Source organism: Rattus norvegicus, chromosome 13 (assembly GCF_036323735.1).
Source record: "Rattus norvegicus strain BN/NHsdMcwi chromosome 13, GRCr8, whole genome shotgun sequence".
Taxonomy (NCBI): Eukaryota; Metazoa; Chordata; class Mammalia; order Rodentia; family Muridae; genus Rattus; species Rattus norvegicus.
In genome coordinates, this window is record NC_086031.1 from 66,868,475 (window position 1) to 66,895,740 (window position 27,266).

General features: G+C 43.5%; 1 long non-coding RNA gene across 5 annotated transcripts in view; it reads left to right on the forward strand.

The window, feature by feature from the left end:
* Nucleotides 1–10,572: 10,572 nt before the first annotated feature.
* The window catches only part of LOC108352553 (uncharacterized), a 75,182-nt gene continuing 58,488 nt past the window's right edge, over nucleotides 10,573–27,266 (forward strand). For 2 of the 5 annotated variants that reach the window (XR_005492546.2, XR_010057074.1), the window contains exon 1: nucleotides 10,573–11,702. This is a non-coding gene — a long non-coding RNA (uncharacterized LOC108352553). The remainder of the gene's footprint in view (nucleotides 11,703–27,266) is intronic. The other 3 variants (XR_010057073.1, XR_001840855.3, XR_001840857.3) reach the window with 3 other exon arrangements.

Sequence of the window (27,266 nt, forward strand, 5' to 3'; positions counted from 1 at the left end):
TTCTAAAGCAGGGTCAGGACTTAGTTTAAGATCTTTAATCCATGTTAAATAGATTCGTAGGCAACGTGGGAGATAGAGATGACGTTTCATTGATCCATAGGTGGATATTCACTTTCCCTGAACCATTTTCTCCAGTGTGTTGGACACACTGGTCAGGAATGGGTGGCCGCGTCCATGTGGGTTTTGTATGCAGGTCCACTGTTCTCTTTCACTGGTATAGTTTATGGTTTTGTGCGAGTACCATTCTATTTTTATCACTATGGCTTTGTAGTCTAACTTGAGACCAGGTATTATCGCAATATTTCCATCACTGTTTCTTCTGCTTAGGATAACTTTGGCCATGTGCTTCAATATGAATTTTAAGATTTTTTTTTAGTTCCGTGAAAGATTGAATTGGAATTTTGATGGGGTTTTAGACCACTATTAGCAAGATAGTTATTTTTACAATATACTACCTGTCAGTGAGGATGGGAGATCTTTTCATTTTCTAGTATCTCCTTCAAGCTTTTTCTTTAAGTTTTTCATTGTTTAAGATTTTTCACTTCCCGGGCATCATAGTTAGAGTTACTATTGTTGTGATGAAACACCATGACCAAAAATCAAATTGGGGAGGAAAGGGTTTATTTGGCTTCCATTTTCAGATCACTGTTCCCCATTGGAGAAAGTCAGGACAGGGACTAAAGCAGAGCTGGAACCTGGAGGCAGGAGCTGGTGCAGAGGCCATGGAGGGGTGCTGCTTATTGGCTTGCTCCCCGAGGTTTGCTCAGCCTGATTTCTTATAGAGCCTGTGACCACCAGTGCAAGGATGGCACCACCCGCCATGGGTAGGGCCCACCCTATTGATCAGGAATTGAGGAAATGCCTTAGAGCTGGGTCTAATGGAGGCATTTCATCATCTGGGGCTCCTTCCTATCTGATGACTCTAGCCCATATCAAGTTGACAGGCAAAACTAGCCAATACCTTGGTTAGATTTATCACTAAGTATATTGTTTTGTTTTGTTTTGAAAAGTATTATATTTTCTTGATTTCTTTGTTAACAAGTTAATTGTTGGTATATAACTATGGGATTTAATATGTCATTGTGTTTCTTGCTATTTTGTTGAATATGTTTGACTTCAGAGTTCTCTAGTAGAGTCTGCAGTCTTTTAAACAGGATTGTGTCATCTACAAATAGGGATAATTAGATTCTCCCCTTTCCTATTTTTATCTTTCCTTTTAATAAATGTCCAATGTTTTTCTGTACTTGTTTTCATAATTATTACTTGTGAGTTTGTGGGTATATGTGTGCAGGACATGTGCATGCAAGAGAAGTTGCCTTCTGAGTCTAAAAGCAGGTATTGAATCCCATGGAATTGGAGCTTCTGGTGGTTATAAGTGCTTGTGAGTTCTGGGAACTGAAGTTAGGCATTTTGTAAGAGCAGTATGCACTCAACTCCTGAGATCTCTCTACAACCCCGGTTTGTATCCTTTTTTGTTTCTTTCTCTAGTCTTACAACTTTAGACAAGGGCTGGAGTTACCATTTTTTTCTTTCCTAATTTTAGAAGAAACATTTTTTCTTTTCCTTTTGTTTTGTTTCATATTTTATTACATCAATGGCTTGAAATTTTGTATTTAACTTCTGCAAATATTGGAAATAGAAAAGTGAATTCTGCAGAACTTTAGAAACAAATTTCCCAATCTCCACTAACAAACGATATAATTCAATGGCTAAGCAGTATAATGCTATGGAAACTCACTACAGTGCTGAACTAGAAACAAGCAAAGAGAGACATGGAAATATTACAATAGCATTATTACGACATGTCTTCTCTAGAATTTTAACGTGGATTTCATCACTTCAAAAGATATATAGCATTTCCGTTATGTTTGCAAACTTAACCTTATACATCTTTAAAATCTTGAAAAAAATGTTTAGCAATCTAAAAAGCACTTAGCAAAGTTTTAAGTCTACATAATGGGATGCCATCCATTCCAGAATAAATGTTCATGTTAGAGAAGGTGACTGCAAACACTCATTACTTTACAGCATGCACAGACTCCGCTGACCTTCCTGCTGGACTGTAACGCTCCGCTTCACTACGGTGAGGAGAAGCTGCTCTTCCTGTAATATAATGTTGGCTGTATTCTTGTCAGGTTCACACCTGTGCGGATTATCAGCGGAAGAAGCAGAAATGATAACACTTTGGCTCCATTCTTTAAGTGAGCACTGACCTTCTTTATGGTAGTCAAGATGTCAGTGGACTCCAAACATTCAGTACAAGAGTCTTCCCATTTGGTCGTGGCAAGAAGAGCTCACCTGCAAGATGGAGACGTGCCACTGAACTCGGAAGTACAAAATCATGTTGGAGCATGTAGAACATGTAGAGCATGTAGAGCATGTAGAGCATGTAGGTGATGTCATTGAAAAAATACTTTGATGAGAGCAAATATGCTCTGTCATGGTTAAAGGCAGTCATGGTGATCAGGTGCCCAATATGGCCAAATCTATTTTCTCTGAACTTTCCACCAAGTTTGAAGGATGCTGCTGCCACTGAGTGAGAAGAAGCAGTTGTCTGTTAAATGAGAGGAGATGGGTTGAGGTTTCTGGTGGCAATTTGTTTATCTCTTGGCTCTTATTTTGCCTAAATAATTCCCAGTTAACAAGCTACTAAGTAACCTTCAGGTAACTTAAGATCCAACATTTGCATTCGTTCATGTGATACTAAAATAAATTGATTATGTACTCTTCAATTCCTAGTTTCTTTAAAGAACTAGCAAGTAAGGGATTATTAATGAACAGCCTTACTCATGCAAGGGGGTGTGGCAGAAAAGTAGCAAGAAAATGGGATGAAGCTGAGAGACTGAGAATGTACACGCTTGACAGTCTGACTAGAAAAGATAAAATAACACGGACAAGGAGCTACTCTATGATCACAAAAGGAAGGGGAGAGAGAAGGCAAAGACCCATCCTTCCTTTGGAATCAGGCTGGATTTGTTGTCTGTGGGACAGAAGTGGGAAAGGGCTTGCAGCCTCACTTTTATAATCCCAAGAATTTTAAGAGGGGTAGAATGATCAGGAAAAGGAAGAAGGGAAAGTACACATATGTATTTTAATACACACATATAAGCACACACATATATATACACATGAACACACAATGCACTTATACACACATATATATGTATTCATAAACATACATATAAATGCATTTATGCACATATATCACATATATGCATATATAACACACGTATATACATACATACACATACTATATACATAAGCATATACACACATAAAACCACACATATATACACAAATATGTATGAATGCATATAAATACACACATCTATACATATACATATATATACACATATACACAAACATGCATACACACATACATATATACATACACATACCTACATACACATATATACATGCATATATGTACACATGTATACATACATATATACTTACATACTTATGTGCATTATGCACATATACATATGTGCACATATACATACATATACACACATATACATATATACATATACACATACACACACATATATGCATACATATACATATATTCCTCATGACAGGGGGATATTTTTGCTACCTTACACCAACCTTTGAAAGACTTTTCCTTTCTTATTCACAAAGCTGACTTTCCTCAGTCTGCCTCTTTCTCTGTCAGAGGATGGTGAAACAGCTTCAAAATTCCCTTCAATGCTTTCTGTTCAGAGAACAGCAGTTCACCTCTGAGACTCTAGGCCAGTGAACTGTGACTTAGTCCTGCTTCACTAGAATCTGCTTCTGCTGGGAATAAACTAGGGTTTGCTTTTTCTATTTTTCATTACAATTGTTCATAAAGTCAATTCCATAACCTTTGCAAACCGGTCTTTGCAGAAAACTTAGTGTTCAGCACTGGAGGAAAAACTAAAGCAATTTGAGACAAAACAAAAGGGTCATGTGGTCCCACCTTCATGCTTAGACAAAAGATATTTGAACTTCTCTGTTTTCTACTGTGTTCCTTTCCTGGGAAAAGGAAACAGCTGACTCCACAGCTGGTGACAGAGCCCTTTTCAAGGGCAGTTGCCAGAGGACCCAGACAGGGAAGCAGCTGTTCCTCCTCTCCTGGGAAATTCACCTAGCACAGACAGCAGGTGGCTGGAGAGCAAGCCAAGCCTGTGCATCTCAGCAAGTAGAGACCTTAGATCAGAATCAGAGCTGATTCCCCTTCTACACAGTTTTCCTTTTTCATAGGGCTTCTCATGGGCTGGTCAGATAGCACTGTCTCTACAGACCAGGGTTGTACACTCCACAGAAGCACTGGGTCTGAACTGTAAACAAAGCACTCTAGAGCAAGCTACACTGTTTACAGAGCTATTCTTTCCCAGGGCTACTCAAGTGACATTGGTTGTCAGCATTGGAAATGCCTTTGCTCACCATTTCCTTGAATCGAAGAGTGAACTGGTCCTCTGAGCACACTTATTGCTTGAGGTGGTTTTGGTTAGGTATGAGACTCTCAGGTGAAAAAGGCACACTCAGGACTTTTCCTTTGTTATACCCCCTCACAAATAGAGGTCTCAGTTTAACGTATTTATCCACAATGCCTCTGTTTTATACATAAAACAGTATGTAGAGCCCCAAGATGATTTGGAATCTATCCAAAGCCACATTAGGGGCCTCATCACACAGGACCTTCTATGTGTGCTCTCTGCTCAGTGAATGTGCTTGAGGGGAGCATCTCAAAGAAGGTAGAGAAGCTGGTCAGCCTCCCTTAGCCAGGCCAATCCAACCATGAGGTAGTTTCATGAACAAGAGAGCCCACGAATGTTCAATACAATTCTGTAATATTCAGTTCCAAGGTGTACCTCAGAATTTGAGTTGAACTTTTAATTCCTAAAGTCATGTGCTAGTGACATCAGGAGGTGGAACATTTAAAAGGTTGTTGAAGGGTCATAAAGTCTTTGTGCTCATGAATGAATTGATCATGGGTTAATGGGTGCAGTAGGAATTGTCGTGCAGTAAAGATGAGCTCTCTCTAGCAAGCGTATTCAATTTTGACATGTGATAACCTCTCCATGTTATGATGCATGGCACAGCCCTAGGCAGATGTTGAGCCAATGTGAGCATCCCTGTGTTCAGAGCTGTGAGCCTAAAAAACAACTGGCCATTTCCTCCCCTTCCCTTCCCTCTCCTTCCCTTTCCTCCCCTTTGCCTCGTTTCCACCCCCTCCTTTTCCTTTTCATTCTCCTTCTTTATGATGGAGATTTATATGTATGTTGAGTAAACACTCTACCACTGAGCCATAGTGCCCCCACCCCACTAAACTCATTGATTTTTTTTCTGTTGTTATCTTTTGATTTCAGCCCTGTGTTTGATTATTTCCTGACCTCTCTTCTTCTCAGGTGTTTTTGCATCTTTATGTTCTATGTCTTTCAGGGTATATTAAGTCGCTAGTATGAGATCTCTCTAAGTTCTTTATGAAGACACTTAGTGCTGTGAACTTTCCTCTTAGCGCTACTTTCATTGTTTCCCATAAGTTCGTGTACGTTGTGCATTCATTTTCATTTAATTCCAGGAAATCTTTAATTTCTTTATTTCTGCCTTGTCTCAGCAGTCATTCAGTAGAGAGGTATTCAGTTTCCGTGAATTCGTAAGCTTTCTATTGTTTCTGTTGCTGTTGAGATCCAGCTTTATTCTGTGGTGGTCTAACAGTGCACTGGCTGGTTTTGTGTGTCAAGTTGACACAAGCTGGAGTCATCACAGAGAAAGGAGCCTCCCTTGAGGAAATGCCTTCACAAGACCCAGCTGGAAGGCATTTTCTCAACTAGTGGTCAAGGTGGGAGGACCCAACCCATTGTGGGTGGTGCCATCCCTGGGCTGGTAGTCTTGGGTTCTATAAGAAAGCAAGCTGAGCAAACCATGAGGGCAAGCCAGTAAGCAACATCCCTCCATGGCCTCTGCATCAGCTCCTGCTTCCTGACCTACTTGAGTTTCACTCGTGACTTCCTTTGGTGATGAAACAGCAGTGTGGAAGTGTAAGCTGAGTAAACCCTTTCCTCCCCAACTTGCTAATTGGACATGATGTTTGTGCAGGAATAGAAACCCTGACTCAGACAAACAGGATGCAGAGAGTTATTTCAATTTTCTTCTACCTGTTGAGATTTGCTTCGTGACTGAGTATGTGGTCAATTTTGGAGAAGGTTTCTTGAGGTGCTGAGAGAAATGTATATATATACATATATATATATATATATATATATATATATATATATATATATATATATATATATATCTTTGGGTGAAATGTTCTATAGAGGTCTGTTAGGTCCTTTTGGTTCCTAAAGTTTATTAGCTTCAGTATTTTGCTATTTAGCTTTTGTATGTGTGACCTGTTCGTTGGTGAGAATGGGACATCGAAGAGTCCCACTATCAATGTGTGAGGGTCAATGTGTGATTTAAGCTTTAGTAGTGTTCACAAATGTGGTCGCCTTAGTATTTGATACATAGATATTAAAAATTGAAAGACCATGTTGGTAGATTTCTTTTTCTTTGATGAGTAAGGAATGTTGTTCCCTATCTCTTTTGATTAGTTTGGATTTGAAGTCTAATTTGTTAGATATTTCCATGTCTATACTAGCTTGTTTCTTAGGACCATTTGTTTGGAATCTAACCCTTTACTCTGAGGTAATGTCTATCTTTGATGTTGAGGTATGTTTCTTGTATGAAGCAGAATGGATCCTGTTTCCTCACCCACTCTTTTAGTCTCTGTCTTTTTATTGGAGAATTGAGTCCATTGATGTTGAGAGATATCAATGACTGATGGTTGTTAATGCCTTCTATTCTGTAATAGCAGGTGGGGGTGGTTATGTGTACGTCCTCATACTTTTGTTTTGCTGCTGTGATATTCTTTATTTCCTATGATTTCTTGGGTGTAGTTAACCTTGGGTTGGAGTTTTCCTTCTAGTACTTTCTACGGATTTGGGGGTGTATACTGTTTAAATTGTACTTTATTGTGTAATATCTTGTTTTCTCTGTCTATGGTGATTGAAATTTTGCTGGGTAAAGTCATGTGAGCTGGCATCTGTGGTCTCTTAGAGTCTACAAGACATCTGTTCAAGCCCTTCTGGCTTGTAGCGTCTCCACTGAGCAGTTGGGTGTAATTCTAATAGGTCTCCTTTCTATGTTACTTGGCCTTTCCCCCTTGTAGTTTTTAATATCCTTTCTTTGTTTCATGGGGTATTGTTTATTGTTTTGAGTACTTTGTGACAGGGAGTCTTTCTTTTCTGGTCCAATCTATTTGATGCTCTGTAAACTTCTTGTACCTTTATAGACATGTGCATCTTTATGTTAGGAAATTTTTTTCTACAATGTTGTTAAAAATATTTTCTGGGACTTTGAGCTGGGCTTCTCCTATTATCCTTTAGGCTTGGTCTTTACATAGTGTCCCAAATTTCCTGGATGTTTTGTGTCAGAAATTTCTTAGATTTAACATTCTTTTGACTGATGCATCAATTTCTCTTATCATCTATTACTGAGAATCTCTTTTCCATCTCTTGTGTTCTGTTTGTGATGCTTGAGTCTGTAGTTCCCATTCACTTACTTGGTTTTCCATTTCCAGAAACCCCTCAGTTTGTGTTTTCTTTATTGTTTCTATTCCTGTAAAACGGTTCCAGGTTTTGAACAGTTTTATTCTTTTTCTTCAAATGTTTGCAGCCTCACCTGCTTTCTTGTCTTTCTTTTAGGGATTTATTAATTTTATCCAATTTTTTTTGTTTGTCTTTCCTTGGATTTCCTTAAGGGATCTCTTCATTTCCTCTTTAAGGACTTCTATCATCTTCATAAAGTTGGTTTTTAAGGTCATTTTCTTGTGCATCAGCTGTGTTGGAATATTCACGGTTTGCTGTACTAGGAAAGCTGGGTGCTGGGGATGACATATTGCCTTGGCTCTTGTTGACTGTGCCCTTACATTGGCTTCTAGGCATCTCGATTCGGAGCGTTTATAGGTTTAGGTGACAACTGCCGAGTTTTCCTTTTGTTGGATGGAGTTTTTTTCTTGGTTTCTATTTCTACTCCAGCTTTCTGGTCAGAGTGATTTATTGTTGAGTAGAGGGTCTCTACCTGAGTTGGGGGTTGGTGGCTGGAGGGAGGGGGGTGAGGCTTACTTGACCAGAAGATTTCAGCTCAAGTTAAGGGATAGAGTTCTAGCGACTGGTTTGGCCTCTGGTTCATCCATAGATCTCGTGGAGTTCTTGTGGACAGCGTATGCTCTGGTCTAACAGGGTGCCTCCATTGGGTGATGGTGGGGCCTCTGGTGAGGCAGGAAGCTTCTGTCAGAGTCGTGGTTCTGTCTATCTATCTATCTATCTATCTATCTATCTATCTATCTATCTCTGTATAGAAAATAGAATATAAAATTAAAGAAATAAGGGATAGAAGAAAGAAAGACAGGAAGGAGGGTGTGATGGTTTGTATTTGTTTGGCCCAGGGAGTGGCATTATTTGGAGGTGTGGCCTTGTTGGAGCAGGTATGTCAGTGTGGGCATGGGCTTTAAGACCCTACTTCTAGCTGTCTGGAATTGAGTCTTCAACTAGCTGCCTTCAGATGAAGCTCCACCTGCACCATGCCTGCCTGGATGCTGCCATGCTTCCCACCATGATGATAATGGACTGAACCTCTGAACCTGTAAGCCAGCCCCAATTAAATGTTGTCATTATAAGAGTTGCCTTGGTCATAGTGTCTGTTCACAGCAGGGAAACCCTATAACAGAGGGAAAGAGAATAGAGGGGAAAGCTTGGTTCTCCAACATTCTGTGCTGATTATTCTAGAATCATAAGTATAAATTTCTCTAGAGGTATATGTGATATGGGAACTAGGAAAGGATGTCTTTTTCCCAACAGTTCAGTTAGTTAACTAAGAAGTAACTTCTCTTTATACCATCCTGTCCCTATGTTTCTCTGCAAAATATTTGGAATTTTTTTCCTGTTTACTGAAATTCACTTTCCTTTACAACTGTTACTGTTACTCTCTGGGAAACTTACCACAGGGAAAGAAATTCCTTTCTCTGAGCCTATACTTAATTGAGCTGGAGTTTTAAATTCAGTTGGTTCGTAATTCTATGTATCTAGCATGGGAGTCACTGGCACATACACTTTCACTTCCTCATGTTTCCTGCATTTTGGGCTTACACATCTGTATTGCAATTGCTAGAAAATGTGTATTTTCCCTCAGGAAGGTATAGAAGCATTCATTGCATAACCCACATACACTTCCAGACTTGCATATTGTCTTGGATGTGATGAACAATGCTTAATCTATTTGTAAAGTCCAGGAGACATGATGGATCCTTCATGGATACATTCTCTGTGTCTAAGGTTGACATCAGTGGGAAGGAGTAAACCTTTCCCAGACCGTGGAAGCTGAGGAATGAGCCATGTTATTTTCACTCATTAAAAATGATGAAATAAAATTTACCCCATATTCTTCTTGAATGCATGTCATGTCTTTTAATTTTTAATACTTGAATATAGTATGTACAGTTAAATATAGTATGTATACTTAATAAATAAGACTTGTTTTAAGTATTGAAGCTTAATTTTTCCCCATAAGTTCTACTTGAATTAATTCGACTGGATAATTTAAAATACAAACAACCTACCAGGCAATAAGTACTACCCCGGGCTGGAGAGATGGCTCAGTGGCTAAGAGCACCGACTGCTCTTAGTCCTGAGTTCAAATCCCAGCAACCACATGGTGGCTCAAAACCATCTGTAATGAGATCTAGTGCCCTCTTCTTGTGTGTCTGAAGACAGCTACAGTGTACTCATATACATTCACTAAAAAGATTTATTAAAAAAAAAAGTACCACCCATCCTTTAGTAAGAATTATTTACCTAAATTTTTCTAGTTTATCTAATGCTGTAGGTACACTGTCCTCTACCTGCTTTGTGACTATGACGGTGACTCTTATTGGCCACATTCCTCTTGGCTTCTTCATCTTGTCCCTTGGATATGTTTGGCCAATGGAAAATCTAGAAGGATACTTAAGAGCAGAATGAGAGTGACTTTATTCCCCTGGCTTCATCTCCTCCAGACCATGGTTTGGTACTGGGTGTAGACTTTGCCCCAAGGCTGCATATTTTAAGCAGTTTTGAGAACTATTTCTCCATTCCTTACTCCTTGCTGCTGTTATTACCTCTAAGGTACTTTTTAAAATTACTTTGCCTACCTCCTTCACCTTGCCTTTACCATCTCTGCAATCCTCTCTTGATTACATCTTTTCCAATCATTCCATTGGAACACACCACTCGTTTTCTGGCGAAACCCAGATAAAAGGCTTGCAGTTGCCTCAGCCACTAAGAGACTGCATGGCTCTTACAGGTGACCCCAATTTAAATCCAAGCTTGTCAGTTAGCTCAAACCCCCCTGTAACTCTAGCTCCTGGAGCCTGGCGCCCTCTTCTGGCCTCTATAGACACCTACACTCATGTTCATTTACCTACGCAGGTCCACATAATTACAAATAAAGCAGAATCTTTTTAAAGGCCCAGGCGAATAAAATAAAGCCATTAAAAATGAACACGCAAACAACAGGCCTAAAAACTGCAGTGTAAGGCGATATTCTAGGATAAGTAGAATCATAATCTTCCAGAACATGTTCGTCTCCTAATCCTGGAGCCCAGATGCAATGTTATCTGGAAAGGGAGACTATGTTTGTAAGTGGAATTGTGAGCAATGTTAGCTGACTTAATGATAGATTATCCTGGTTCTTCAGGTAGGCCCCATAGAGTCAAAGGTGTCCTTAACCATGAAGAGGGGTTTAGAAACAGTAGCATCAGTGATGTTCTATGAGAAGGACTGAGAGCGATTCCTAACTTTGAAGGCAGGAAGGAACTGTGAGTCAGCATCTGAAGTTAGTGTCTGGAATTAGAAAAATCAAGGAAATTTACTACCCCTAGGGTCTCCAAGAAGAATGGAACCTTAGTTTTTGCCCAGTGACAATTTTTCTTTGTCATATAGGATAAGAAATGGGAGTCGCCTTAAGCCAGCAAGTATGTAGCAATTGATCACAGCATCAACAGGAAATTGATACAATCTTTAATGGCTAATATAGTTAATGAATACATTGAGTCTCTTTGATATAGGAAAATAGCATGGAGATAATCTATGATAACCTATGATGTGGTACTCAACTTATTAACAGAAACAGAGATAGGGATGCATGCAAGTGGAAGGCAAGATGAAGATCAACTAGCTAAGGTCCTTGGTTGCCATGGTGATAATGGTAAGTATCAATAGTGTGATGTAACCTGACCGCTTTCATCAATAATTAAGGTTATGCATGGATAAATAGATAAATTGAAAGCATTGGAAGGCTGACCAGGGCACAAATAGGAAACTCAGAAAGTCTGTGTGAAGCCTCTCGAAAGTCGCTGCCTCCCCTGAAAATGTTCCGTAGAGGTGAGGCTCGACCTAGGGTCTGAGCATTATGACATCAGTGTCTGTCTTGCTATGGATCCCTAGGGATTGCTGGCCAGCCAGTATAGCTGAAATGGAGAATGGTGGGTTCAGTCGGAGATCCTGTCTCAAAAACTAAGGTGAAGAGGGTAGAGGAAGAGCAGATCCTTAAGACATGAAGTGGAAACATTTGGGCAAACACAGCGAGGCTAAGGCCTTTGAACATCAACAGCATCTCAATCAGTAATGACAATGCAGGTAAGAACCCCAATCCAGCAGAAGGACTGTAGAGCGGGGCTTTGGTGTGGGTGAGGGAAACCATGCTTAACAATTTACCGTGCATGATCAGCTTCAGATACAGGACTGTGTAGCTACAATTCAACAATTTTTCTATCTTGTTTCTTTGTCACCTTATATAAAAGGTTGGGTGAGTTATAGCTCAGTGGTACAGTATATGTTTAGAACATAAAAGACTGTGGATTTGAACCCTGGCACCGTCACCGAAAGTACAATGTTTTAAAGTCATCTGGTAGCGTCTAATGTTTAAGTTCAGGTGGCAGGCGGGGGAGGGGTTGGCTGAGTCATGCCATCGGTGGTGGAATGGGAGATGGTAGGACTTCATAGGCTCTCACGTGTTGGAGACACTTTTGTCATTCCGACAGAAAGATGCTGAGATGAAGTGTCTCCCGGTTGAATGTGTATCATTCTTCAGTCTTTCTGTGGTCTGCACCAACCAGACCTCCTTCTCTGTGACATATGTTAGCCATGTCCAGTGCAGCTTAGTTGTGGACAATTGACTGGGGCAATAAGGAACGAAGAAAGGAGAGGTAAAGAGACACTCATCCAGCAAGCTGTAACCGGTGGGCCATGCCGGTTCTGATAGAGCGGCACAGACTTGAAACAACCCGGGACCTCAACATGTTTACTACGTACAGCACAGGGAGGAGGAGCTTATGTGGTATTAAGAATGCTAATTGTGTCCCCCAAAACTGTTTGGATGAGAGGGTCTGCACTGTAGCTTCTTGGAACCTGCCCCCAATTAATTCTGATTGGTAAATGAAGACGCCAGCAGCCAATAGCAGGGGAGAAGAGAAAGAGGTGGGGTTTTAGGTTTCCCGGGACCACGAGGAGAAGGAGGAAGAAGAGGGACAGACGCAAGTCTGAGGAGTGTGCAGGACAGACAGACAGAGCCGCCCGCCATGTAAAGGGGCCGGCACAGTGCAGCCCAGAGGGCTTCTTTAGTGGGTCAGGAGCAGCCAAGCTGGAAGATAGAAATTAGTAAGTAGTAACTCGGAATTATTGGTAGATTCTGACAGCATGAAGGTTAGGCAATTGCCCAGCTTTTGTGCTGCTTAGGGCATATTTAAATCTAGAGGTTGTGTGTGTTTTTCATTCAGGAACATAAATCATTGAGGCGGGAAGAAACCCTGCATGGGGATTTATTTATTAAAATATTAACACTACAGGGGTTAGCTAGTTCTGTAAGAAACCTCTGTAGATGAACAGATCTCAGGCTACAGAGGAGGAAGGTACAGCCAATACTATCTGTACCCTCAGTCAGTATTTGCATGGGACCCGAGGAAGGCCTGAGGAAATGGTTCCTGTCAGTCACACATGCTCACTCAGGGTTTCTGTAGCTCCCCACAGTGGCTGAGGCCACACCAGCAGATGACACTGTAGGAATGTTGAGAGTAAACTGGAAGGCAAGAATCAAACATAGTTTTACCTACTTCTTTCTTGACAGGGTAGACTGGCTGTGTCCACCAGAGCCTCTGCTTCGTGTGTGTGTGTGTGTGTGTGTGTGTGTGTGTGTGTGTTTATGTGTACATGCTCATGTGTATTCATGTGTACGTGCACATAGGTATGTGCTTATGTGTGTGGAGACCAGAGGTAGATGCTGATGCCTCCCTCAATTGTTCTCTACCTCATTTTAATTGTAAAGGTTTATTTATTTATTTATTTATTTATTTATTGTAATCCTGTATGTGTGATAGGGGATAGGCATGTATATGGTACAAGTGTGTGAATCCCCCTAGAGGCCAGAAGAGTCTGATGCTAGGAACTAAACTCAAGTCCTCTGGAAGATCAGTAAATGAATATCCTTAACCACTGAGCTTTCTCCCCCAACCTCCACCCTCTGCCTCCCTCTGATTTTTTGATCCAGGGTCTCTTACTGAACCCACAGCTCTCTGACCCAGCTAAACCGACTGACCAGCAAGTCATGGAGATCATTTTGTCTCTGCCTCCCCGGAGCTGAGATTCCAGGCACATGTTGCCTCACCCAACTTTTTCTACATGGGTGCTAAGACTCAGCCTCAGGTCCTCGTCCTTGTGCAGCAGGCTCTTTACCAACTGAGTCATCTTCCCAGCTACCAAAGACAGTCCATCTCTTGTTGTTCAGCTCTCAAGTGCAGTGTTTGGTTTTCCAGCCTTCATTCATCCTGGGATAAAACAGAAGCCACCCTCACGTTTCTAAGTAGCCCCTTCGTTCGTTTCTCCTTTAACAACACCCTCCCTTTTCTTACTAATTGATTGATGCCATCATCACGATCATCATCATCATTGTCTTCATCATCTTCATCATCACCATCATCATCATCACCCCCATCATCTTCTTCATCATCATCACCACCATCATCTTCATCATCATCATCACCATAGAAACTAACACTTATGCCATTTATGGAGCACTTCATTAAATGGCAGTCTCTTGTATGAATGAGCTTATTTGATCTTCGATGATTCTTACATCATTTGGCAAACCAGAAAAGAATTTAAATGGGAACTTGTCCCGGAGCCTACCCATCCAGGTAGTAAGAGCCCGAAGCAGAATGTAAGTCCCATCTGTGAGTTAGAGTCTCGAAGTCAGAGAACTCGGGGACGAACTTCCAAAGGTTCCATGCGCTGAGAGGCTTGGCCCTGCTGACCTTGGGATTTTTCTGTGAGAACTACATCCTTGCCGTCAGCGTTCTTCCCAAGCAGTGGAAAGAATATCTTCAGTTAGGGGTTGGGGATTTAGCTCAGTGGCAGAGCGCTTGCCTAGGAAGCGCAAGGCCCTGGGTTCGGTCCCCAGCTCCAAAAAAAAAAAAAAAAAAAAAAAAAAAAAAAAAAAGAACCAGAAAAAAAAAAAAGAATATCGTCAGTTAAATTACAGAAACACAGAGATGTCTAAAGGCAGCAATGACTGGTGCGCACACGCTTCCAGACTTCCATGTTTTCAGTGCCAACAGTTTTCCATCTAAGGCTGATCGCTCAAGACTAAAGTTACCAGAGAGAGTGCGTCCTGGCCTCGCTAGTGTCAGTAGGGCTAGACTGAGTCCATGTGAACTGACGGAGAGTTGAGGCCCCTAGAAATCCAATAAGATTGTCCCTAGAAAGGGGGAAGTTATAAAGACAACACATCAAACACTCACACATACATACACATACACCCAGCTATGCACATGCACATCACACACATGCCTGCACATGTGCACGCACACAGAGCACATGCACACACACACACACACACACACACACAAACACACACACACACAAGCAGGCTTGTATGCATACGCATGCATTCACACACTTGTGTGCGCATGCGCACACACATACACTGCACACGCACACACATGCTCACACATGCACACACCCATTTTCAACCTTGTCACAGGTAAAGGACAGAATCTAGACAAAGTGCTTAGAGTTTAAGACATTTCCTTCCCTCCTGCTAGAGAATGAGGAGAGCAGGGCCCTGGCTGCACTGGAGGAACACTGGTGGTAGGAACTGACCCTCCACTCGCTGTGTCCGTCATCCATCTCTGACCATCACTCCCAGAGCCTGTCTGATGTCCAGCTGCTGTTCTGGGCAGTGATAGATGCCAGCCCACCCTGCCATGACTGCTCTATAGCACTCTCTCCAGTGGTCTGCAGCATGTGCCGTGAACTTTCCCTCTCCGTCCATCTGCAGTGTGAGCTGTGAACTCTCCCTTCTCCGTCCATCTGCAGTTGAGCTGTGAACTCTCCTTCTCTGTCCTTCTCCTTAGGATTTAACATCACTTTTCAAACACACATCTTGGTTTTGAAATGTTCTAAGCATATAGAAACATTGAAATAATTACAGTAAACATCCATAAATACATCACCTAAATGCCACCGTTAGTATTTTAGTTCATTTGTTTAATTGGGCATCCACCTATGATCCATCCATCCATCCATATCCATCCATCCATCCATCCATCCATCCATCTATCCATTCACATCTATCCATCCATCCATCCATCCATCCATCCATCCATCCATATCCATCCATCCATCCATATCCATCCATCCATCCATCCATCCATATCCATCCATCCATCCATCCATATCCATCCATCCATCCATCCATCCATCCATCCATTCACATCCATCCATCCATCCACATCCATCCATCCATATCCATCCATCCATCCATCCATCTATCCATTCACATCTATCCATCCATCCACATCCATCCATCCATCCATATCCATCCACCCATCCATCCATCCATCCATCCCCATCCATCCATCCATCCATCCATATCCATCCATCCATCCATCCATCCATCCATCCACATCCATCCATCCATCCATCCATATCCATCCACCCATCCATCCATCCATCCATCCCCATCCATCCATCCATCCATCCATATCCATCCATCCATCCATCCATCCATCCACATCCATCCATCCATCCATCCATCCGTCCATCCATCCATCCACATCCATCCATCCATCCATCCACATCCATCCATCCATCCATCCACATCCATCCATCCACATCCATCCATCCATCCATCCATCCATCCATCCATCCATCCACATCCATCCATCCATCCATCCATCCACATCCATCCATCCGTCCATCCATCCGTCCATCCATCCATCCATCCATCCATCCATCCATCCACATCCATCCATCCATCCATCCATCCATCCATCCGTCCGTCCATCCATCCACGCATCCAAGCTTCCATTTGACAATACTGTCTTGATGGAGTTATGAAGTTTTTGTTTTGTATTTTTCTCTTTTGTACAATACTGATCCCAAATGTTTGTATCAACATTGGCAGACAAATGTCTGGCAGGGACATCTGCAACTCCTAGGGGCTGGACAGTTTTTTTTTTTTTGGTTAATATTTTGACTAGAAAAAGTTTTTAAAGCATTTGTTTTTCATAAGAAGTAACAATCTGTTCTTTCTAGTAGCTTTCCTGACTCCTGCTATTTCTAACTATGTCTCTAAGATAGTTTTTTTTTTGTTTGTTTGGTTTTTTTTTTTTTTAGATAATTGTTTTGAAATGAGAGGGAAGAGTTCTTAGGAAAAAAATACTGGCTGAAGTGACCCCAAATTGGATTATCTGGATGGGGCATTTCCTAGATGGTGATGGCGGAGGTAGAGATGGTGATGATGGGGATGCTGCTGCTGCTGGTGGTGGTGGTGGTACTAAAGTTTGAACAATGCTTTGAATTCTACAATTATCAAAATGTGCCCACATCTGTTCACCAAATCTTGGAGCAGTACAAGATCCTCAGAAGGGTATTTCCAGTCCTCAGAGTCAGATATATATTTCAACCTTCAGGGACAGTTCTTCCTGAGATATTTGCACACACAGAGTTGCGTTAGATTCTTCTGTGGCTGGGTTTCATTACTTAGTTCATGGTTTGGATTCAAGCCCTTAAACTCGAGACTCCAGCATTTGGGTTCCAACTGATTTGTTTGTTTGTTGGAAGCAAGTTTGGAGCCAGTGATGATCAAACTTTAGTACAAAAATAGAAGTATTAGTGAAAGAGCCCTATTGCAGGCACTTCTGCAGGACATATACCGGCTGGTGTCTACACAACCCAGACACATGGCGCCTACTCTTGGTGCCATTTCTTTGAGCTGTGGCTTGAACTATATTACCTGTGTCTCATCTCAATGGATGCGTGAGAATGGGGACGTGGGTGTGGACGTGCTATAGGGAAGGGGACTTAGCAGTGACTAGGGAAGGTGTGTCAGGAGCTGGAACAACCCTGCCAGGGAGAGGGGTGGTGGGAGTGGTGAAACAGTCTGAAGGAACCAAACTGAGACAGAATCCCAGGACATGACTGGGAAAGGGGGGAAGATGGAGAGAAGGCAGAGTTCTGGAGAGAGACGTAAAGACTCTGGAGAAAGCAGATGTGTCTGGGAGCTCAGCTGGGACTTCAGACAAACTCAGCACAGTGTGGTAGGATGGGCTTTGGGTCAGAGGAGAGAATCAAATGGGATCAAGGCTACAGCAATCAGTCCGAGTGATCCCACCACTACCTAATAAAAAAAGAGCCCTCTCCCCTACACCTTTCCCAACACGGTCCGAATCATTCTTCATATATTCCTCATTGCCTAATGCCTCATGCTGGATATGTCAGGGGAAATGAGCTCACCCAGAGCTCCAGACAGGACTCTCTCACTCGCTTAAGCCAATTAGCACAGCCTGCTGCCTAGCCACCGCCAAAGCCTCGGAGATGGCTCTGTGACCTGTACTGAAATGCTTAGAAGAGAAACATTCCCTCCCACACGGTGTGTTCCATGGGTGGGAAGTGTAGAATCACTAGAATCATGGCAGTTCCAAGAGGAGAGCCAGCCTAAGGGTGAAGCATACCCTTTGAAGCCAGAGAACTCGGGTCCTTAGAAACTCCACGAATCCCCCGGCCAGCCTCTGTTCAAGTTTAAAAGACTCCGGAACTTAAGATGTGTATCTTTATGATTAATTATTTTAAGGCTATGTCTCATGCAGCCTGAGCTTCTCTTAACTTTCCTTATGACCAAGGAGAGAGCCTTAGAGTCCTAATCCTCTTGCCCCTGCCTTCCAAGTTCAGGGAGTGCAGGCACGCACCGCCATGTCTAGGTCTGACTTTATCATCAAATAGTCACAAAGTGATAAAGACGGTGGCATACCCCAGGACGATTGGAAGCATGGGAAGTCAGGCTGATTTTACTCCCTAGTCAGGAACTATCTGGCACATAGGATATGATCAGCTAAAATGTATGGTGGAAGAGAGGAGCTTCACTTCCTTTAACAGACATTCTTGCTAAAAATCTGATATTGGACCCAAAAGTAAGATAATACAGGCTTGTCCTAGCAGAATGGGGTGGCAGTGGACATGAGAGGCACAGCAGAGTTAAGGTAAAAATGACGTTTCTTCCCATTTCCTCTGTTGATAAGGTGCCTGAGTACATAGGAGGAGAGACCAGGCAATTTTTTTTTTTTTTTTTTTCAAACTGCTTTTCTTTCAGATTGTTTCTGTTCCTGGGATCCAACCTCATAAAGAGGGGGAGACAGTGGCATTTCCCCATCTTTCAGGACAGAGGGGGCTACCTAAAAGGGAAAAGAACTTAGAGCTGTATCAGATGCTGGACCTGATACTGTCTCATCCATGAAAGCGGTGTGTCTCCACGGTCTTTTCACGTCTGGCAGCTGCTGGCTGCCTTCCAAAGTGGGAATGAAACACCAACACAGCCTTGCCAAGATGTCTACCAAATCCTTCAAACACATCTTCAAACCTTCAGAAATATTCAGGGCCTGGTTAAGGAAGAAATAATGCCCTACGGGGCCTCCCTCTCGCTCCAGCCCTTTGTCACGTGGGCAAGGCGAGGGATGTAGCTGCTGGCGTGAGATACTGAGAGGCCCCCCCCACCCCACCCCCGTTGCTTTTGATTCTGGACACATTTCAGAAATCAAACAAAGCTCCATCCTACTAATAAAGGAAGTTGTAGAGTGACTACACCAATTTCCACACGTCACTGTGTCTCTCTCTCTCTCTCTCTCTCTCTCTCTCTCTCTCTCTCTCTCTCTCTCTCTCTGTGTGTGTGTGTGTGTGTGTGTGTGTGTGTGTGTGTGTGTGTGTGTGTCTTTGTGGACCAAGCAAACATATTGATGTTTAAGTCTGCTGCTTTCTTTTGGAGAAAGCCCTGTACATTGTTAATCAGGGGTGTGCACAGCCTTGAGGTGTGTGTGGTGCTGCAAGGCGGGGTCAGTGAATACAGAACACAGTGGAGGGTGCAGCTCAGCCTGGGAAGGAGAGGAGGGGAAGAACAGGACTCTAGGAAAGGGAGCAGGTTGCTTAAGGCCTTCTGCACTGACGGGAGAGTCTTCAAAGCTAGGAGGCCTGGGTGTAAACAGAGGCCAGCGATGAGTCACGAAGTATATCATGGTGACTCTGGAATTTGGCCCAGGGAACACATGGGTAGTGGTGTATCAACAGCCTGTTATAAGTGCAGAGTGCACAGGTAATTAAGAGACCCTGGACCTCCTGGGCTTACACTGTCAGACAGATTACTCAAACAAAAAGCTGACACCCAAGAAATATCAACACCCAAGTACTAAGGAGTCATAATCCTGATCTGAAGCTTAGAGGATGAAATTGGGAAGTTGGGGTGGGAAAAATCAGTGGGATTCCGCTGGGTTTCATGGAGAGAATAATGCTGAATGGCTGTGTATGTAAAGGGTAAAAACAAGTCATGGCTTGACGAATAAATGGACGTGGACTCCTGTTGATTCTGGGATATACACGGACCCCCTACACACTCACAAATCCCCCCCTTATCTTTACACTCAAAGCATGAAATTCAAGTGATCTGCATGAGTAAAAATAAGACCAGTTACTGAGGAGGAACAGACACCCTAGAGTTTCTGAAACAGAACATCCCCACTGTCACAGCATCTCAACACAGACAATATTTTGTTAGAAACGCAAATTTAGGCTGTAATCAGGATCACACACAGCAGTCTTCAGGAACTTATGAACAGCAGTGACACCATCTTCGGAGATCTGAGTTCACTTCATGCACAAATTCCAAGGGCATTTTCTGAATGTCTCCTCAGAAGAAGATTCTGGATGAGAAGGAAATTAGTTAAGGAGTTTCTCATCAGTGCTATCCACACATCAGTCGTTGTTTTCATCGGCCATATTCCCATCATGCACCTGAGCATTACCCTGTGAACCAAAGGAAGAGGATGGGAATGAGAAAGGAAGGCTAACTCTTGTCGGAGTCACAGTCCCAAGAGCTCTTTCCTGGACCTGCAGCATGATTTCCATCGTGACAATGGAAAGACATCTCTTGAGAAAGCCAATAACTGATGTCATCTGGAGGGTAGGGTTCCATGCAAGATGAGGTCAGCATCAACTCAGCTTCCTTTTAAGGTAATATTCTCCCTCTGATTTGCAAGAGCTGAGAAGCCTGTCACACTTTTATCTCTTTTTATTGCTCCCTCACCCACAGGCCAATGCCTGGAGATTAGCACTTCCAGGGCCTACTCCAGGCACAGCATGAACAGTCACTTTTGTCCTGACTTGATTTTCATGTTGTAGATGATTGTATTATGACTGCTAATTGGGTTCCCCCCAAAACAGTTCACATGAGAGGGTCTGCACATTGCTTCTGGGAGACTGTCCCCAGGTAATTCCGATTGGTAAATAAAGATAGCGGCCGCCAATAACTGGGGAGATGGGAGAGGTGGGGTTTTAGGTTTACTGGGCTTGGGACTGGGAGGAAGGAGAAAGAGCGATCTACCATGCCTTAGGAGAATGTGAAGAGAGGAGAGACAGAGGCTGCCATGGGGTAGGAAAGCAAGGAGCGATCCCTGGTCTCTGGGCCAAGAAAGCGCTGCCCAGAGTGCTGCACAAATGGGTCCAGAGTAGCCAAGATGGAAATAGAAATTAAAAAGTAGTAACTCAGAATTATCTGCGGGAGGTAGATTCTAGCAACATGGAGGCTAGGCAGCTGCCCCACTATTGTGCTGCTTCAGGCATATAAAAATATAAAGGCTCTGTGTGTGTGTGTGTGTGTGTGTGTGTGTGTGTGTGTGTGTGTGTGTGTTTGTCTTTCGTTCAGGAACGTAAACCATTAAGATGGAAATCAAGCCCATGCCAGGAATTTATAGTAAACATATTACTACAGCATATCTCTCATTTCTACTCCATTAGCATTTCTGTAATCTGTGCCCACTGCTTCTTCTGGTAATACACACTCTGCACTGCCCATTGGGGACTTTCTCGTAGCTTAACTGGTCTCTTTTGCTCCCTCCACGTGTGATCCTCCACAGTGATCAGAAGTTAGCCTTCCCAGACACAACTTTGTTCACACTACCACCCATTCCTTATGGTTTCTGGCATAGGGCTCAACAGTGGAGTTTTGTCAGAGTCCAGTCTTCATGATCTAGCCCTTGCTGACCCCAGGGTTCTTGTGTCTTTCCACATCTTCTGTTTCTTGTGTTTCATAGTCGAGCCAGGTCAAATTATTCCCAGAGTCTGAGCATGCACCCTACTCCTCCTCACTTCCATGTCTTAGTCTGGACTGCTCGTCCCACACGGAATGTACTCCTTAGTGTATGTGTCTACCTAGACATCATCTTTGGAGGCTCAGCTCAAGTGCCACCGATGAGCTCTTTTGTGTCTGTTGTTGGTGGTGACTATCTCTAACCCATCTCTCCTCTCAAGCCCGTGTTGTCTTGTGGTGTCATATATTCCTATTTGCTTCCTGGCATCCATGCTCACCCTTGTTTCGCATTTATACTGCCATCGCTAACCTGCAAAAGAGGCTCTAGTGAGGGGCTGCAAGACTGGAGGTGGAATTAAGGGCTGTTGCCACATTGGGCCTGGGGTGAGGTCGGTCTCAGAAGATGATGTCGCTGCTGTTCTAATAGGATCCAAACAATTAGCATCTGGCTCTTCTGTCTCCTGCTCCTGCCAGCATCCTTCCAGCAGTAACCCTCCACCTCCTTTCACCAGCAGCTGAATCCAACCTGTGGTTTTTCCAATTCTGGCAGAAGCAGCCTCTTTATTTCCCCCAGAGAAACACCAGTATGAGGCAGCTACCGCCTACAGGTTTTGTCTACATGACATCAACTTTTACACTTTCAGTCACTAAGCTAAAAACTGTGTCAAGTTAACAGTTCTTCATATTAAAACCACTACATTAAAATAGCTGTACTTTACATCTCCCAACCAAGTTTGATTCACTTGCCGAGCTAACGGGGGATTCCTTTAGTGTGATGGTGTCAAGTTTAGATTTTTTCCCCCATACAAACACCAGAGGGGGCTGGAGAGATGACTCGGGTAGTAAAATGCCTGCCGGGCAAGGATGGGGACCTGAGTTCAGTATCCAGCACCCATGTAAGAAGCTGCACACATCTGTAACCCCGGCCCTGGAAAAGCAAAGAAAGGTGGGTCCCTGGAGCCTCTGGGAAGCCTCAGGTCTCAATCGTGCGACCTCATCTCCAAATCAAAACATCAACAACACAACCAGAGGGAAAATGAAATCAAGGTGCATGGCTTCTGAGGAACAGGGTCTGCAGTTGACCTCTGGCCTCCACAAGAAGGCCCACACACATGCACACACACAAACACATGCACACTCACAAAAATAAAAATATATTTAAAAGAATAAAATCAGTGAGTTTAAAACAAAATCTTTAATGAAGCTTACCGCAGAACTTTCGCTGAATTGCAGTGTCTTGGCAGGGAGTATCATTCAGGATACCCTGACTCTCTAGGTTTTTAAAAACATCTAATGACATCCACTCATTTGTGTGTAAGGGTGGAACCTGAGTACCATGGTGTAACTGTGGAGGTGAAGGGGAACAACTTGTGTACTCAGTCCTCCACTTCCACTGTGTGAACCCCCGGCCTTGAACTCGGATTCGTGCTTGGTGGCAAGTGCCTTATTGGCTGAATTATCTTGCCAGCCCACTCTAGGTCTTGCCCTTATAATGCTTTCTTTAGAGAACTCACAGTTTACTTCTGTTGTTCACTTTTTGCAGGGTCTTGATCAAAATCTTTGTGTCTAGTCTGACTCTGGACCAACTAACCCTTCTTCTTGTTCCAGTCTCGGAACTGGATCCTGACTCAAGCAGCCATCCTACTCTTTATTAGGTGATCATTTGTGTATTTTCTGCTCTTTCCTCCCCCTAACCGACAATAAGAGCTCTTGATCTGTGTCTATGACTCCTTCACAGTTCTTCAGATGACATACAGACAAGCGAAGGCATGAAGTGCATGTTGGGTAGCAGGAAACCCCTCTGCTGTGTTTGTTCTGCTGTCACTGTACTTGATAACCAGTGCTGATTGACACATGGGTACAGGGAGCAGTCCAAGATCTTTACAAGTGCTTTTATCATTTTGCCTCTGTCTACTTGCATCGAGATCTTTGAAGTAGCATTGTTAGAGTTACCATTGATGGTGACCAAGGCGGCCCTAGCTGGGATAGCCCAGTTGAAGTAAGATTGGATCCAAACACTGAGGCTGTCACCATTTCTGGATGCCCTTCAACAAGTCACTTAACATCTCAAAGTCTTAATACCCTTGTTATAAACTGGAGTTGTAAAAATAATAATGGGTATTCACTGAATGCTCTGTACTAGATATGTTCTTAGAATTACTTATGTATTAACTAGGTAAATCCTCTCAAAACCCAGGAAGGGATTTACTACTATTACCCTCATTTTATAGATCAGATGGTCAATCTCAGAGCTAAAGGTAGCACATGTCTGTGATCCTAGAACTTGGTAGGTAAAGACAGGGGGGCTAGGAATTCAAGGTCATTCTCAGATCCATAGTGAGGTTAAGGCTAGCTTAGGCTACACGGGTCCTCCATCTCAACATACATACATACATACATACATACATACATACATACATACATACATACATACATACACACACACACATACTCACACACACACACACACACACACACACACACACACACACACACACACACACAAATGATGAGGAAGAAGAGGACCATCTCAGAGAGGGTAAGTAACTTGCCTGACATCACCCAACTAGGAAATTCTTGAGGCTAGTATGTAGACTCAGACAGTCTGGCTTCAGGGTCCAACTGGCTGGCTGTTGGACTTATGCCTTTTTCTGGGTTGAGTTCTACTCCATGTAGAGTTCTGCTGAAGACTGCACTTGTGACTTCCAGGTGGCTGCTTTCTTTCTATGTCTTCAAGTGTCAGAGAGATAGGGCCAGAGCGAACTTCCTGGCATGTATCTTATCAGGGCTCTAGTCTCAACCAGAGGACCTCATACCTATGACCTCATCCTCTGACCTCATCCCCATGACCTCATTTCTATGACCTCACCCTATGACCTCATCCCCATGACCTCATCCCTATGACCTTATCCCCAAGACCTCATCCAAGCCTGGTCACCTCTCCAAAACCTCATCTTCAAAATGACTTCTAGCATATGAACTTGGAGTGGAGGCTCAGGAGATCACAATTCAGTCTACAAACACAATAACCCAGACTGTCATTTAATGAGTTCACCTAAGTAATGGAGTTGTGGCCTGTACCAGGGCTGTGTAGATGGGAGCTACCCTAGTAGCCACTCTGACAGCCTGCACTAGAATCCACAGAGAGTTTGAATTTAGAAGCTCAGGTTAAAATTAGGTTTACCACTGAAATGATCTAGCTGGAATGGACTGCTATTTCAGTTCCGAGCAATTTGGCAAGAACCGCTGCTTCAAATAGTGGCAGGATGTCTTCCTGACATCTTTAACGGTCAACTTGGTGAAAGGTATTTGGTTCTGTCGTGTTTATTCCATGTCCTGTTGCTAAGGAAAAGGTGACATAGCCAGATAAAAAGATGGGGGATGAAAACTGAGCCATGCAAAGGAGGCCTCTGGGACAAGCCACCTGACACATCCTGCTTGATTTCCTTCCCAGAACTGACCAGAATTTGACACCATACAACCTACTTAGTTTATATATTGTATGCTCTTTCACAAAAAGCAGCCATGAGAAGACTGAACTCTGCCTGGCTCCCTGCCATGTCATTTCCTCCTTAAATAGTTTCCTTTGCACAGCAGGTCCCCAGTCATCACTTTTTGGATGAACAATGGGCAATATATTTATATCACTTTTCCAGAAAAATGCAGTCAGAATCTGCATGAATTACTGTCCATACCCACTTATCCTAAAATTCTGATGACACAGCCTTAAAATGTGATCGAGCGAAAATTGCCAGTCAATGTGAAATGAGAGCCACATTTCCATTAGGTCTGAGACCAAGGGTTGTTTGAAACCTGATGGGCAGGCTGGAACTCTCCCAGCAAAGATGTGAGGTCAGACATGAACGGAACAGCAGGGGGAGTATTGGTTAGCATCTTGGGTAAGAGCCACTGTTCACATTTCTTTCAGAATTTAGTTCCAGCAAAAATACTACGATAATTAAGACTTAGAGTCGCTCTAAGCTATACTGTATCCTTTTGATTCTCTAGAAGCTTAAACCCAAAGTTACTATCCAGACAGAGTCAGTGAGTCTTAGTTACCTTTCTGCTGGGCAGAACATAGCCAAAGCAACTTGCTAAAGGAAGTTGAGCTTATGGTTCCCAAGGCTGGAGTCCATGATAGCTGAGCAAAGGCATGGTGTCAAGAACAGTTGAGTGTTCAGTTGTCATCTTGATCTATAAGCAGGAGGCAGAGAGAAAATACATGGAAGTGGAAGTCCTTTGAAAACCCAATGCTCACCCTAGTGACATACTTCTTCCAACAAGGCCATATTTCCTAATCCTTCCCAAACAGTTCCACCACTGGAGCCAAGTATTCTAACATATGCACCAATGTGTGTGTGTGTGTGTGTGTGTGTGTGTGTGGTGTGTGTGTGGTGTGTGTGGTGTGTGTGTGCGTGTGTGTGGTGTGTGTGTGGTGTGTGTGTGTGCTGTGTGTGTGTGCTGTGTGTGTGCTGTGTGTGTGTGTGGTGTGTGTGTGGTGTGTGTGTGGTGTGTGTGTGTGGTGTGTGTGTGTGGTGTGTGTGTGTGGTGTGTGTGTGTGGTGTGTGTGTGGTGTGTGTGTGGTGTGTGTGTGGTGTGTGTGTGGTGTGTGTGGTGTGTGTGTGTGGTGTGTGTGGTGTGTGTGGTGTGTGTGTGTGGTGTGTGTGGTGTGTGTGTGTGGTGTGTGTGGTGTGTGTGGTGTGTGTGTGTGGTGTGTGTGGTGTGTGTGTGTGCGTGTGTGTGTGGTGTGTGTGTGGTGTGTGTGTGGTGTGTGTGTGGTGTGTGTGTGGTGTGTGTGTGGTGTGTGTGTGTGTGGTGTGTGTGTGGTGTGTGTGTGTGTGGTGTGTGTGTGTCTGGTGTGTGTGTGGTGTGTGTGTGTGGTGTGTGTGTGTAGTGTGTGTGTGGTGTGTGTGTGGTGTGTGTGTGGTGTGTGTGTGGTGTGTGTGTGTGGTGTGTGTGTGGTGTGTGTGTGGTATGTGTGGTGTGTGTGTGTGGTGTGTGTGGTGTGTGTGGTGTGTGTGGTGTGTGTGTGTGTGGTGTGTGGTGTGTGTGTGTGCGTGTGTGTGTGGTGTGTGTGTGGTGTGTGTGGTATGTGTGTGTGGTGTGTGTGTGTGTGTGGTGTGTGTGTGGTGTGTGTGTGTGTGGTGTGTGTGCTGTGTGTGTGGTGTGTGTGGTGTGTGTGTGTGCGTGTGTGTGTGTGGTGTGTGTGTGGTGTGTGTGGTATGTGTGTGTGGTGTGTGTGTGTGTGTGGTGTGTGTGGTGTGTGTGTGTGGTGTGTGTGGTGTGTGTGTGTGTGTGGTGTGTGGTGTGTGTGTGTGGTGTGTGTGTGGTGTGTGTGTGTGTGGTGTGTGTGGTGTGTGTGGTGTGTGTGTGTGTGGTGTGTGTGGTGTGTGTGTGTGTGTGGTGTGTGTGTGGTGTGTGTGGTGTGTGTGTGCGTGTGTGTGTGTGTGGTGTGTGTGTGGTGTGTGTGTGTGGTGTGTGTGTGTGGTGTGTGTGTGTGGTGTGTGTGTGTGGTGTGTGTGTGGTGTGTGTGTGTGGTGTGTGTGTGGTGTGTGTGTGTGGTGTGTGTGTGTGGT